This window comes from Lactuca virosa, chromosome 8 (assembly GCF_052849685.1).
Source record: "Lactuca virosa cultivar CGN04683 chromosome 8, Lactuca_virosa_CGN04683_v6, whole genome shotgun sequence".
Taxonomy (NCBI): Eukaryota; Viridiplantae; Streptophyta; class Magnoliopsida; order Asterales; family Asteraceae; genus Lactuca; species Lactuca virosa.
The window spans coordinates 48,729,538-48,740,559 of NC_136433.1; positions in this window are offsets into that span (position 1 = coordinate 48,729,538).

The window sequence follows — 11,022 nt, forward strand, 5'->3', positions numbered from 1 at the left end:
CTTGATTTTTCAGTTTTGTTCTTAATGAATGTTTGGTTTTAAATTCTTGTTAGTCTGATCACCTAGCTAGGGTTTTATCATTCCAATTAATCAGTTAATAGCATCCATAATTGTTATAATTAATTGGTAATAAGTAACAAGTAATAAATCGGTTCCGTGTTTAGGATTTGACTTTATTATAAACTGACAAATCATATCTTTACGCTTCCGAGCTTGTGAGAAGTATTGAGTATCGTTGGGAGTTTTACATAGATCTTAATGCAACTTTTTCTGATTTAATCAAGAGCTTGCTTAATTGAACAGTAAAAAGTTAGGGCTAATTGAAGAGCTTATTTTGGTTAACTAGTTTAGGTAAAAAGATTACACTAGAGCTTGTTAGTTTTTCTCAGTAACAAATTAGATAGAACGCATCTCAAATAATCAGATATGGGTTAGTTGCATGATTACGAAAGTCGCAGCAGAGATGAAACCGATTTTATTATTGATTTTCATTTAACTTAATATCACTACAATTTTAGTTTTTAGTTCAATTCAAAATCCACTTTTATATTTCTGTTTTGACTAGATGTGCCTGATGCAAAAATACATTGACTTTTAGGCTGTGTCCTTGAGGTTTCGACCCTGCTTCCCTGTGCTATATTTTTAGTGCAATCAGCAGTGATAAATTTATTTGCTCAATACGTGCGCGACAGCGTGTTAACATATGGTATGTAGTATTTTGGGGGAAATCACTAAGCTTTGGTTTACGGTTTAAGTTTATGTTTCAGGTACTTCCGGTTCGAAGGGGAAGGGCTCGGTTTGATCGCAACGCATCCACCCGTGTTCAACCTTTTTTTAATGATTTTGGGATTTTACTCAGATAACTATTTTCACATTGACATACTTATGGATGGTTTGATATGAATACTTGATGGTTTTTTGTTGACCTAAAAATGAAATTTTTACTTATCATTTTTGGGATGTTACATACTTTTTGCACGACGAACGCAGAATTTGTGCTGACAGTTGTGTGTCCCGTGTAAGTTCTTAAGGGGTAACTTCATCAATTCACATTAGGCAGCTATATGGGGAAGTTTGTGGGGTTCTTTTAACATTTTTTGGAGATCATATTTGAGAGCTTTTCTTCTGGATATTTTAGAGCTTGGGGAACTTGAAGAACACAGTTATCCATCTCTTTTTTCATTTGGAATTAATATTGGGTATTTCTTAACTCTTTTTCTTTTGCTTAAACTTAGCCATGTTAGGCTAAGCTAATGTTTGGTTGATCTTGGTTAACCCATGGATGGCTAGTAATTTTGAAGATTGTTATGAACTTATGATTAAAGTTTATGGAAGTATTTTATACTTAAACATTATGTTTATTTGTATTTAACCATAAGTTTAGATGAATGAATGTTTAATTAATTGGCTAATTTCTTGATTAAGTAACAGATCTTCAAATTAAAAAGAAAAAAAAATGATTTATGTGTTTGTTTTCATTTCATTTAAATCATGAAAGTATTTCCTACATAATGGTAATGAAAGCATATTGATTTTCTTTTGGATTTGGTGGTTCTTAAATCTTAATGCTAGCTGATTTTCATAAATTATAAGCTTCATTGATTTATGATTTTAACTAAGAAAATATGTTATGAGTTTCTATGGACATTATACCATTTAATAAAAGCCTAAATTACTTAAGCTTGTAAGTCACTATAGCCAAGTTAAATTAAATCAAAAGTATTGCACCATTACATCTAATGATAAACTAACTAGATATGCATGTGGTGAAGGTTAATTTCAACCATCTCTCTCATTGATTTGAACCAAACTCTTTTCTTGTCTAATTGCAATTTTCAAGTTTTAGTATAACTCATTTTCTTTAAAACAGCCAAAAGATTAAATCCCCCGTTTTTATGTTTATTTTCATTTTAAGAGTATTCTTGCAAATATATTTCTATAGAATCACAAATTGAACCAATCCTCGTGGATTTGATCCCCTTGCCATTATATAATATCTAGTGTGCAGTGATTAGGGTTGTTTATTTGTTGGTCTCGACAACCACCAATTGTCATTTGGCTAGATAAAACATAGTTTTAGTTTTAATATGTTATGATGGTTTGATTGGTGTATTTTTCTTACTATTATTTGTACAATGTAACGGTTTCTAGCGACCTGCTAGCTCTTTTTATATTATTTACACCTTTAAATACAAAATTAATTTTTGAAACTATTTAATTATTTGTTATGTTTATAGACATAAATCATATTTAAAATTATATATATATATATATATATATATATATATATATATATATATATATATATATATTTCCTTTATACAAAGTAGCAATACAGGCAATATACTTTCTTTATTTTATTTTTAACTATAATAGAAACATACTTATATTTTTTATTATAGCAAAATACTCAACATTTTCTTTGTACAGAGTAGCAACATTGTAACGTCCCAAAAATGCTAATAAAAATCTTTATTTTAAAACATAGAGTCATACAACCAATTGTTCCAAAACCAAATAAAGTAAAATTTATTTTCAAACATGAGAGTATATCAAAAGCAATCAATGCGGAAAAAACCATCAGGGGACGCGGTGCAGTCAAGTTGGGTCATTCCCTTTGGAACTGGTAGTACCTAAAAATGTTTAAACCATAAAACCGTAAGAAGAAAGCTTATCGAGTTCCCCAAAATATCACATATCATACATAAGATAGAGAATGTTATGGCCCAACCATAGTCTTACTGTCACTATCAGCCATGAGCCAATCATGGTCTTTCATTGCCACACTATGAGCCAAATCCTGGTCTTATGTACAAGTGCCAAGAACAAACTCCTAGTCTTCATTGCAAGCATCACAAAGACAACTAGCAACATACATATATTCGTCGGGGGCTAGACCCTGGTCTTGCATACAATTTACAGGGGCCACTGCTTGGTCTTACATACATATGCCAAGGTCCACCACATTGTCTTCCATAACAAAGACTACTGGAATCTTACATAGTATAGTGAAAAGACTCACCTCAACACTGAAGACAAGATAAACCACCCACTCGAGCCGACGATATCAAGCCTCCTCTTGCTAAACATAACCATAATAAAACCCTAATTAATAATTAAGGAAATGACTAACTCATGAAAGGTATGGGCTCACAATTAAACCTCTTTTGGGTAAAAGTGTCACACCCCCAAACCGGAACGGCAAAAACATTCGGGGGCGGAGGACGTCATGTTTAGTATCACAACACATGCATCATAGTAATCAAAGTAACAAACAACCATTTCATTAATATGAAAGTGTTTACAAAGTATGTGATTCACGAAAGATTGACTCCAAAAGTAAATAACAAAACAATACATGAAGCTACTATACTCCATCTTCTGAATCCCAGTACGCGTGCCTGTCTACTAGTTCCGTGAGAATACAAGTTATTTTGAAAGAGTAGATCAGCATTTAAGCTGGTGAGTTCATAAGTATTTTACTGATGTAAAGTAAGTGGTGAGTTCTTTTAGAAAAGTTCGCCTGTTCCTACAGAAAATCCTATATCTTCTGATATGATGAATGAAAGTAAAAATGACTCTACAATTCATTCTATGAGTACTAAATGGATACAAGTTATGTACAATCCAGATCAAACAGACAATCGGTTGCGTGAATTTGCCCTAAGCCCACAACCGAACAATGAACAGGAAATGAGGCGGAAGTCACACATCCCATTGTTTGTTAGATCTTCATTGTATATAACCCTGGCGTATTCATTTGGTACTTACGGAGTTAACTGTAATAGTTCCTTTATATTTGATGAAAACATTCTTTAAGAAAATCATATATTTCCTTTAGTAAAAATGGTAACCACAATAGTCCCTTCTATAATCACTTAGCTTATACTAGCTATATATAATCTAATATTGAACGGATAGTTAATTGTGTGAATCTGCCCTAAGCTCACAACCAAACAAGGAACAGGAAGTAAGGCGGAAAGCACACATCCAACTACCTATCGGATATTAATTATATATAACCCTGATGTATAAACTAAGGTATTATAGAATTAACCACTAAAGGTCCTTTAAGTTATACTGGTTTAATAAAATGAATTAAACCTTTTACTGATAAGTTTCTAGTTTAGTCTACTAAATGTTCTATCTGAAAAGTATGTTTTTGTACTAGAAAACGATATATTGAATTTGTATGCTACGACCTGACCCATACCTGATACTCCTTATGATTACTTGGTGTATACGGGATATATATATATATATATATATATATATATATATATATATATATATAAGATCGAATAGATAGTAGACTGGGTGAATCTCCTCTAAGCCCACAACCAAACAAGGAACAGGAAATGAAGCGGAAAGCACACATCCTACTGCCTGTCAGATCCGATTAATACATATCCCTAATGTATCTGCCGAGGAATCATAAAGTTAGCATTATAGGCCCCCTTCTAACTGAATGTTCATGTTACGAGTAAGTTATGTGACGTTATTCTATTGCTAGGACGACTACTGGAAGTAATGAAATCCTGCACTCTTAACGCCTCAGTCGATACTATTGTGAGTTTTGTATATATTAACATGTTTTATTTATTATTGTCCGGTACTTTGTAGATGTACCCTTTTTAAATAAATCCGTTACTTTGTAGATGTACCCCATATATAACTCCGGTACTTTGTAGATGTACCCCATATATATAAATCCTGGCACTTTGTAGATGCACCATATATATATATATATATATATATATATATATATATATATATATATATATATATATATAACCTTATACCATGTTTATTATCATCTTTTGTTTAGAACAATGAGTTAATGATATGTTTCCTTCCTAGGTTACTGGAAATATATAGTATAAGTATGTAAATCATGATTTTTTCTTCTGTTATAGTTATAGTATGTTCCTCCCTGTACTAGTTATAGTATGCTCCTCCCTGTACTAGTTATAGTATGAACCGAACCCCTAAACTATACATATTATAGTTTACTAGTATGTTTACTTGAACTGTTACTGGCTTGAATAAAAGACTCAATTATCTACTGAGTTAAACATGTACCTTAAAACGGAGTTTTATAAACAATAAACTAACATATTTTTAAAAGAGTTGTTGAATAGATTTGATCTCTTACAAAAGCATAAGAAATCCTTTAATGTGATGGTTATCACAGGTAAATATTTACACAATATCATTGTGTTCAACTTGTATCCCCCCCCCCCCCCTTAAAAGCATTTAAAAACATTTAAAAGATTGATTATAGGGGTATGAACTCACCTTATGTGGGTGATTCAATTGAAGATTCGAGTAAGGAAGAGAAGTTCCATGAATGAAGTCCCGAGGCACAAACGAGTCCTAATTGACATATATTGATACATATAAGTATATTATTAGTGTCTAACGCCACTTAATATGAAGGGAAACAACCTTAGGGACTAGGAAACACTTGAAATGAAGTGTTACAATCACATGTGATTGACTAAAGGGAGATCACGGCCACACAAAGGTGTGTTTACGGCTAAAGGGGTGTTCACGGCCATGACATGAAGGGTTTACGGCCATATGAAGAGTTTACGGTCGTAAACTCTTGAGGATTATGCACTTTGGAGGTCTTTAGGGTGTTTACGGCCCAAGAACAAGTGGGTGTTCTTGGTGTTCTTGGTGAAAAGATGAAGACTTGAAGATCTTGAAGGAAAAGTGATGAATTTATGGATGAAATTAAAGGGTTTCACAAGATCAAGAAGGATATCAATAAACAATGGAAGAATCACTTACAATATTGAAGAGAAATGAAAGTGTTCTTGATGTTACTTGAGAGAGAAATGAGTTTCAGCCTTGAAGATGTGAAGAATGATGAAGAAATGAAGGAATTTGGTATATAAAGGGAAGGGGTTCACGTCTGCCTAGAGTTTACGGCCATAAACTCTAGTTTGCGGCTGTAAACACCTTGTGATGGAGTTTCCGGCTCGATTACAACCCAACGAACTTTAGCTAACACATCCCTACACACAATCCTTAAGTGTACTAGGCTTAGAACCCTCAAACAGACCCCTAACAATGGTAAAAGATAGCAGAAACAAGTCTGACATTTGATTGGATTCATTGGCTTTACCAGATAGAAATTTCGGGTTGTCACAAAAAGACCATTTTGCCTTCCAATACTAATTCCCAACATGGTTGACCAAAAGTCAAACCGGTCAAAAAGTCAACAGTCAACCCTCAGTTGACTTATGCTCATCGTAGCTAATCTACGCCCAACATAGAGCTATGCCATGCGTATAGAGGTTACTCCCCGCGTAGAGCCCCTGATCCTAAAAACTTCTATTAAGCTCTTAATACAACAAGCCAATCTCTCAAACCTCCAGATTTGATCTAAATAAATGTCTTAATGGATAAATCTCAGACTTTATCCATTTGCATGGCCAAGAAGAGCACAAGACCAAAATCTAAGTCCATATTATCACCTTTCACTCAAGAACCCATGCATATATGGATGAGAGTGATCAAGCTCTCATTTTTATGACTTTATAACCTCAAAACAACAGAAGAGGGGCACTTAAATGGTATGGAGTGACCCATACTCACAAGGAACAATATTATGGGGGGAAAAGCATGAAACTCATAACCATACTAGATATAACATGTACATGCATCAAGATGAAAGCTTTATACCTTCCAAAGATGGATGTTGGCTTGCAAATACCAGATCTACACACCTTGAAGCTTCCCACTTGATTCAACCAACACTATATTCCTTAAAAGAGCACACAAAACTCTCTAAAAGCTTCAAAACTCATTATTGGTGGCTAGGGTTTCAAAGGAACAATATGAGGTGATGGAGGCTGGTAATAGGAAAGATTCTAAGAAGTTAGAGACCTTAAATAGGGGTCAAAACCTTAGGGTTAGGGTTTTGGTTAGCAGTAGCTATGCCCTACACAACATAACCTACGCCAAACGTAGCTTTCATACGCCTAGCGTAGGGCAATATTCTAAATTTGCAACTCAACTTTAAACTGTCATAACTTCTTCGTTTCAACTTCGTTTTCAACGTTCTTTATATGGACGGAAAGGTATTGACGATCCCCACAGTCCTATATAGTTACCTTTGGTTTAACAAATGTTGAACTGAAACCATATTCCATGCAAGAAGCTCGACACACACTTTTCCCATTTTACCCTTTGGTTCCAACACACATATCAAGGGCTTATGTCTCATGATAAATATTTTAAACATTCAATAAGGTCTAAACTTTATTTTCTCAAAGCCCAAAGCCTTTACATGATCGAATTACGGTCCACAATCTTGATTAAGAAACTCCCCAGAACAGGGTGTTACAAACATTGTTAAAAAATTTACCCCTAGTAGCAACTTACTTACAATATTTACTAGAATATCATAATACTCTATCTTCTTTACACAAAACTGTAACATTGTTACACATTTACCCATAATAGCAACAAACTCTACATTTTCTTTGTAGAAATTTGTAACATTGTTACAATTTTTACCTATAATAGTAATATATAACTAACAGAGTACATTCTCTATATTGGTAGCAACATGTAAGTACATTGCTATTATGGGTACATCTTGCTAGTATTGGTAAAAAAATATAAGTTCTTTGTTATCATGGGTAAAATTAACGTAAGTACATTTTTATTATGGGAGGAAAATAAAGTACATTGCCTATATCGGTAAAAGGTAAAGTGTGTTGCAATTATGAGGAACTTTACGTTTAAATAATAACAAAATTACAAACTTACCCCACCAAATCAGCAACAAGGACTGCACATAAAAGCTCTAATATAGAAGGTAATGTCCTATAAAATTATGAAGAAAATAAGGGCATATGAAGAAACCAAACAACTTTCCTATTTTTGTTGTGATCTTTCAGACATTTGGGAAGAAACATAAGATAGAAATCATGGCACCAAAACACATCACCTTCTTCATAATCCTCATTTACCACATTAGCAAACATTTGATATGTATTTTTGTAGGCAGCGAATTGGGATTGGAAGCTACTGGGTGTGACCAAACGGTCTTCTTTTGGAAGTTCGAGGTAACGGAAAAGTGGCCATAACATGTTGTTGCAGTAGTCATTGTAATATTTATGAACAATTTCTTCATCTAGAAACATCGGTATGCACCTCAGCATCAAATGTGTTATTATTTTCATCATCAATGATAACTTTTTATACAACTTCTTTTCGCCGTCTCTCAATTTACAAAAATATTAAAATAAGAAAAACATTACACTCTATGTCATTTTTAGAATTAAGCCATAAGTTTTAGACGTTTTTCCTTGTTAACCATTTTGACATGTTATATCATCCACATGTAATTTTGTTGTATCATATTTCACTTGTAATTGGGTGATTTAACCACTTATACTTTATTTTTTTTCAATTATAGATGAAAGTTCATAATTTTTTTTCCCAAATTAACCATTTTGACTTGTTATATCAAGTTTCATTACCAATTTTGTTATATCAATTTTTACCGATAGTTTTCCAAATCAACCATTTTTACATGTTATATCATGTTAAAACAGTCGATTTGGGAAAGTGTAAATTTTCATAGTTCGAGTTCTTTGGCCTCATCAACACTAGAAAACATAACAACTTCCCCTTGTTCGTTGGCTTTTGATCCACCAGAACCACTTGACTTTTAGTTTCCAAGTTGACAAGGAGCATTTCGCATATGAAGAAATAATTCAATGATAAAGGAAGTGAAAACATGTAAAGAAATAATTGAATGTGTATAATTTCCTATACTTACATGAGAAAAAGGTTACATGGAATTTTGAAAGTAGTCATACTAACACAACCACATAAAACAATGCTATTTGTGAACTTAAATTTACCATTGGTTGTTTGTTTCCATGTTTGATGTGTAAAGCAACCTATAATTACACTTACCAAAGCAGAGTTGAAGAAGCCAATCATAACAACCCAAAAATAGTGATAAACTTTTTCATTTTTAAAAATCATGAAAACCATACATCATATGTCTAAAAACCATCATAATAAAAATGTATCAAAACTAAATATCTAGCAACCTAACAACATTAAGGTTGAGTCTTGGACACTTACAAAGGTCCCAAAGTGTCCTAGAATAAGAAATGGAAACTTGCTTGTTGGATCTTGGCTTATTTCTTCTTCCTTCTTCCTTCAAAATCTTCCAAATAGCACCAAAATAAGCTTCAACGGTGGAGGAAAAGGATTAGGGTTTCTTCAGAGCTTAGGAGGGTGATGGAGGCTGAGGATGAGCAAATCCTAGCCTCCCCATTCCATTAAATATGGTGCAAAACCCAGAAATGTCTCGCCACGTCATGGTCCGCGTCCAAAAATGTCTCGCCACGTCATGGTGATCCTCCACCATGTCGTGGCAACTCCAAACAGCCAAACTATGAATAATAAAATGTACCTCACGATTCGGATATTAAAACTCTCCCCCACTTGAATCAGACTTCATCCTCGAAGTATGCAACTGCAAATAAATATGGGTAATGTTCTCTCATCTCCTCCTCAAGATCCTGTTGGATTAGGTGTCTAAGTCCATAACTATAATTGGTATGTACTTGACCCGATAGTAGCATGGTCCTTTTGGGTTGCCTTCACCGAAGCAATTTAATAGGATGGATATTTGAGAAAAGAGGTTATTTGTGATTTATTAATATATTATAAGAATAATATATTAATTGAGAAATCATATTATTTAATTGGTATTGATCAGAAATTAATTTGGAATTAATTTAGTGATCAAAAGAGATTGATTAAATTAACAGGGACTAATTAGGTAAATCAGTGATACATATAGTTTGGGCTAATGATCCATGTTGATTAGGGATGGACTACATCTATGTGAGAGTCCATGAAGAATTAGTCCAAAGGGCTATCAAATGAGTTATGTGATTAAAGGCCTAAGTGAATGAATTAGGGGTTACAAGTTGAAACCCTAGGAATTCCACACTATAAATGTAACCCCTAGCAACCCTAAAATTGTCCAAGACTTCCAAGAAGAAACCCTAGCCGATTTTTGGTGCCTCCTAGCCTATCTTTTATTGTCCTCCATTGTTTGTGGTGTTTGTGACACATTTGAGGTATCACATTTTAGGTACTAAGCTTTTGAAAGGCCAAGTTCTACAAGCTACAACAAGGAGGTATTCATCTAACTTGTTTTATGTTGTAAATCTCAAGATTGTATGCTAGTTAGGGTTCATGCTTTGGATAAATGAAAATTGCAAGTATAACTTGAGAAAACTTAGATCCAAAGCATTAGGGTTGTATGTGCACCATAGGATTGTTATAGTGCTCAAAAACCCATCAGTGGTATCAGAGCCTAGGGTGTTTTCTGTTATATTGATGCATTGGTTAATTGTTCAAAGTTGAAGCAACTTGAAATATGCTCTCTGACTGGTGGACTCGACGAGTCCTATGAAGCAACTCGACGAGTTGAGCCAACTCGAAGAGTCAATTGCCTGAATCGACGAGTTGGATCATTTGTTTGCAGATTTTCGGGTTTTTTTTGGCCAGAATTGGATTAGGATCATTACCACAAACTGTTTTGACTGATAATATTCATTTTTTATGATAAAGTAATGATTATCTTCATCTAATTGGAGGATAATTGTCAAATTTTGAGATAATTACTTGATTATATGATAGATTAATTATTTGTAGAATTTGATTTGAATTATGAAATAGATTAGGTCAAATTTTGTGATATAGATAAATTATATGATTAATTTAATTGTTTTCAAATTTGATCTAAGAGGTTTTGAAAAGTTTCAAAACTTGCCCTCAAGTTTTGGAATTTAAAATTTGATTAAAAAGTTTTGATTTTGAAATATTTAAATTCTAAACCCTAGAGTTTTAAAAGTTTAAAATTCAACCCTTATACTATTATAATATTAATAACTTAATACTTATATATATATATATATATATATATATATATATATATATGTATATATATATATATATATATATATATAT